The 5,535-nt window shown below is 34.2% G+C and overlaps 1 long non-coding RNA gene across 1 annotated transcript; it reads right to left on the bottom strand.

Moving 5' to 3' along the window:
• LOC128293347 (uncharacterized) lies at positions 1–5,535 on the bottom strand. Its single transcript, XR_008283529.1, has 3 exons — positions 5,417–5,535; positions 958–1,039; positions 1–289 (listed from the first exon to the last, which is right to left on the bottom strand). It is a non-coding gene; the product is annotated as an uncharacterized LOC128293347 (long non-coding RNA).

Below are 5,535 nucleotides of genomic sequence, written 5' to 3'. Positions count from 1 at the left end.
TTTCTTCTATGTGAAACTAGATTCAATAAGATTTAATTTCATATTTTATTCAACCTATAATTATATTTTTATGATTTATGGTGAATTTTCAAACTCAGACTACTGCTACTAACCAAAAACTATTTTAGTACAAAATGTTGTTAACTAGTTTATAACATCTTTACTTCATTTCATTTAAACTCTATACATGCCATATAAATCTTCAAACATAAAAAAAAAGCTACGGAATTGATCTGGATAGTGTGCTTTGTTGTGTTGATCCGATCTACCCACTTCACTTCAAGTCAATCTACATAAAAATATTAAACACACACAAGTAAGCTTATTGAAGCTTAGTAAGTTCATAGGTTAAAAGTAATGCTTACCAAACATAATATTTCCAAACAATACCAAAACACTTACTAAAGTTTCCTGCGATTCACAACCATTGTTATAATAATTCACATAGTTGAGCTCAACAGTAACAACTACTCAATCTCTTCCATTTGGATCACTTCTCTTTTATTTCTTATAATCAAATTAGGAAACGGCTTACGAAATTGAGTACGTCGTTGCTCAATGTCACGATTCACAACTCAGTATGGTTTTCCTCATTGAAATACCATACCTACATTTTTCAACTCGGTATGGGAAATGCCATACCTACATTTCTTAACTCAGTATGGATTTGATAATACCATACCTACATTTCACAGCTCAGTATGGATAATACCATACCTACATTTCACAACTCAGTATGGATGATACCATACCTACATTTCACACTTTGCCATGGAACAACCATGGTCTTATCCGTCAATTCATCACACGTCACGATACGAACGTACTCAATCCTGCGTTTTTCCTAATTTGCATTTCCACATTTATTCTTTCATTAACAAAATCTACACAATCCCACAACAAATTCGTATTCAATCATTCACAAATAAACATCTAAATTCAACCATATGAACTTACCCGGCTAATTTGTAGAAGATATTGAAATTTAGGGACTATTCCGCAACTTTTTCTTTTCCTCGTTCTTCTTTGGATTCTTGATCTATAATATAAAATATTTCTACTCATTAGCATTTATTTGATTTCTATTTCACTTCACAATTTATGCTGTTCAAATTTTGAAATTACACTTTTACCCCAAAATTTTGATTTTCACAATTTAGTCCCTACTCAATTCACCCATCAATTGAACTAATTTTTCTCAATTAACACTTTATTTTATCATTATAAACTATTTCAAAACCTTTTATATTCTGAATTTCAACAGCAACCTTCAATTCACAACTTTTTCACAATTAGGTCCTAAATATCATTTCCTATCAAAATCACTTAATAAAACCACCTTAATATGAAATTAGAACTTAAATTTCATAATAATTCATCATAAAATTCCCTTATACATCCAGGGTAACTTCCAATTTCACCCATAAAATCAAAAACTAATGAATTCTACAAGTGGACCTAATTGTAAAAGTCATAAAACATAAAAATTATCAAGAAAAAGCAAGAATTAGACTCACATGATGTAAAAATATGAAAACCAGCTTTCTCCAGACCTTCTATGGCGTTTTGGCTGAGAAAATATGAAGAAATGTCTAGATTTTTCAATTACATCATTATTTAACTATTAACTTTTATCTATTTCCAATTTTGCCCTTGTTCACATTGTTTTCTTGCTTATTTCATACCCAAACCGTCCAGCCATTAACCTTTGGGTCTAATTGCTCTTTAAATCCATCTTTTAAATACTTAAGCTATTTACTCACAATTTAACAAATTTTGTGCTATTTTCAATTTAATCCTTTTTAATTAATTAGCCATCCAAACGTTAAAATTTTCTAATGAAACTTTAATACTAACTCAATGACACTCCATAAATATTTATAAAAATATTTATAGCTCGATTTTAACTTTGAGGTCTCGATACCTCATTTTTGACCCGTTGACCTAATAAATTCTTTTAATTCACTAATTTCACCATTTCACAAATTCTTCTAAATTCTTACTTGACTCATAAATATTAAATTACTATCTTGTTCAATCTTATTTGTCGAATTTAGTGATCTCAAATCACCATTTCCGACACCACTTGAAAATTAGGCCGTTACAACTCTCCCCTTTAAAAATTTCGTCCTCGAAATTTGTTACTGAAAATAGATTTGGATCTTGTGATCTCATTGACTCCTCTGTTTCCCAGGTTGCCTCCTCCATACCATGTCGATGCCATAATACTTTAACCAATGGTACTCTTTTGTTCGCAATTCCTTAACTTCACGAGCCAAAATCTTCTTTGGTTCTTCCGAATAAGTCATATCTGGTTGAAGCTCAATTTCAGTATGGGAATTACGTGTGAAGGATCGACCTATCTTGCCTTAGCATAGACACATGAAACACATTATGAATCTTCTCAAGTTCGGAGGTAAAGCCAAACGATAAGCCACAGGACCAACCCTTTCCACAATTTCATATGGCCCTATGAATCTGGACTTAATTTTCCCTTTTACCAAATCGTAACACCCTTTTCCATGGTGAAACTTTTAAAATACTCGATCACCCCTGCATATTCTATGTCTCTTCGTTTTAAATCCGCATATGACTTCGACGATCCAGGCGACTTTTAGACTATCTCGAATAATCCGGACTTTCTCTTGGTTTCTCGAATCAAATCAACCCCAACTATTTTTGATTCACTCAATTCAGACCAACACAATGGAGTTTTGCATTTTCTACCATAAAGAGCCTCAAATGGTGTCATTTTTATACTAGATGATAGCTATTGTTGTAAGCAAACTCAATAACAGTAAATACCTTTCCCAACTGTCACCAAACTCGAGTATACAACATCTTAACATATCTTCTAAAATTTGAATCACTCGCTCTGATTGTCCATCTGTTTGAGGATGAAATGTTGTACTAAAATTCAATCGGTGCCTAAGGCTTCTTGCAATTTATTCCAAAATCTTGAAGTAAACCTCGGATCCCGATGCGAAATGATAGATATTGGAACTCCATGTAGTCTCACAATCTCGACACATACAATTTCGCTAACTTATTAAGTGAAAAATCATTCGATCGAATAAAGTGTCTTGACTTTGTCAATCTATCAACAATCACCCATATCGAATCTTTCTTTCTGAGTCACAGCAATCGACACAAAATCCATTGAAATATGCTCCCACTTCCATTCAGAATCATAATGGGTTGTAATAAACCCGTTGGCACTTGATGCTCGCTTTAACTTGCGGCAAATCAAACATTTTGCAATAAATTCTAAAATTTCTCTTTTCATACCAGCCACCAATATGTCTTTTTCAGATCACCATACATTTTTGTACTACCGGATGAATAGAATACATACTATTATGTGCTTGAAAGAATATCATTCTTTAAATCGAATTATTGGGAACACAAATCCTATTATGATAGCGCAATATACCTTCATCATCAATCTTGAACTCGAATCTAAATTATCCCGAACCATTTGCCGTTTCAGCACCAATTTTGGATTTTCATTCTGCAGCTTCTGAATTTGTTGAAGAAACATTGGTTTTACCTTCAATTCTACTAATACAACACCTTCTTCATTAAGAGCCAAATGAGCATTCATTGCCCGAAGTGCAAACAAGGATGACTTTCGACTCAGTGCATCAGCAACTATATTAGCTTTCCCTGGATGATAGTCAATAACCAAATCATAGTCTTTCAACAACTCTAACCACCGTCTCATCTTAAGTTCGGTTCCTTCGAGTCATTAAGTATTTCAAACTTTTGTGATCCGTATACATATAACACTTCTCACCATATAAATAGTGTCTCCAAATTTTTAAGGCAAAAACAATTGCAGCTAACTCATGATCATGTGTAGGGTAATTCTTTTCATGTGGTTTTAATTGCCGTGAAGCATAAGCCACCACCTTTCCCATTGCATTAACACACAACCCAAACCACTTAAAGATGCATCATTGTACACAACATACGGTATACACGATTCGGTTGAGTTAAGATGGAGCTTCATTAACATTTTCTTTAATCGATCAAAGCTCACGACATTCATCGACCACATAAACTCAACATTCTTACGTAATAAACGAGTCATTGGTGAAGCAATCATGGAAAAATTCTTTACAAAACGGCGATAGTATCCTGCTAATCCCGAAAACTTCGCACTTGATTTACATTCTTGGTGTTTTCCAATTCACCATCGCTGAAACTTTACTTGGATCCACGAATTCCTTCATTGATATAATATGACCCGTAAATCCAACCTCATGAAGCCAAAACTCACATTTACTAAATTTCGCATATAACCGTTTTTCTCTCAACGTCTGTAGTACAATTCTCAAGTGCTGTGCATGTTCGGATTCTGTCTTTGAATAGACCAATATGTCATCAATAAATACCACCACAAATCTATCCAAATAAGACTGAAAAATTCGATTCATTAAATCCATAAATGCAGCAGGGGCATTCGTTAAACCAAAAGGCATTACCAAAAATTCGTAGTGACCATACCGAGTTCGAAAAGCAGTCTTTGGCACATCACACTCTTTAACCTTCAGCTGATAATACCCAGATCTAAGGTCTATTTTTGAGAACACTGCAGCACCTTTCAGTTGATCAAACAAATCATCGATACGAGGTAATGGATATTTATTTTTAATTGTTACCTTATTCAACTGCCTGTAATCAATACACAATCGCAACGAACCATCTTTCTTTTTCACAAATAAGACAAAGCGCCCAAGGTGATGTACTCGATTCGATGAACCCTTTATCCAATAACTCTTGCAACTGTGTCTTCAACTCTTTTAACTCAAGAGGTGCCATTCTATACGGTGTTATTGATATTGGGCATGCAGGAATTACATCAATTGTGAATTCAACCTCACGATCCGGGGTAAACCGGTAATTCCTCGAAACACATCAAGAAACTCATTAACAATCGACAATTGTTCCATCTTCAATTCGAACCCGAGTATCAAGAATATAAGCTAAAATGCTTCATTACCTTTCCGAATCAATTTTCGAAATGTAAAAGGTGAAATAATTCGACATCATTCTTTTATCCCCAAACTCATTGAAACTATTTCCTTGTCGACATTTTAAATCAATCCGTTTTCTCTACAATTCACTATGGCATCGTGTTCAATCACCCAATCCATTCCAAGAATAACATCAAATTCTCGGAAAGGTAACAACATTAAATCGCAGAGAATTCACACCTTGTATTTTCGGTGGACAATTCGACATATTAAATTAACCAACACACTTTGCCCTAGTGGATTAGTGACTTGCAATTCAAGGTCAGTGGACTCAACAGTCATTTTCTTTTCTGACACTAATGCAGTGCAAATATATGAATGTGTAGATCCAGGATCAATTAAAGCATATACAGAATCATCAAAAAGATAGAAATTACCAGCTATCACATCTGGAGCAGAAGCTTCTTCCCTTGCCCGGATAGCATATGTACGTGCAGGTACTCTTGTCTCTGATCGAGCTGCAGTATCTCTCGTTCCCGAATGAACAGTCCAAAGA

The sequence above is a fragment of the Gossypium arboreum genome, chromosome 5 (assembly GCF_025698485.1).
Source record: "Gossypium arboreum isolate Shixiya-1 chromosome 5, ASM2569848v2, whole genome shotgun sequence".
NCBI classification, from domain to species: domain Eukaryota; kingdom Viridiplantae; phylum Streptophyta; class Magnoliopsida; order Malvales; family Malvaceae; genus Gossypium; species Gossypium arboreum.
This window is presented reverse-complemented; position numbering and strand designations above follow the sequence as displayed.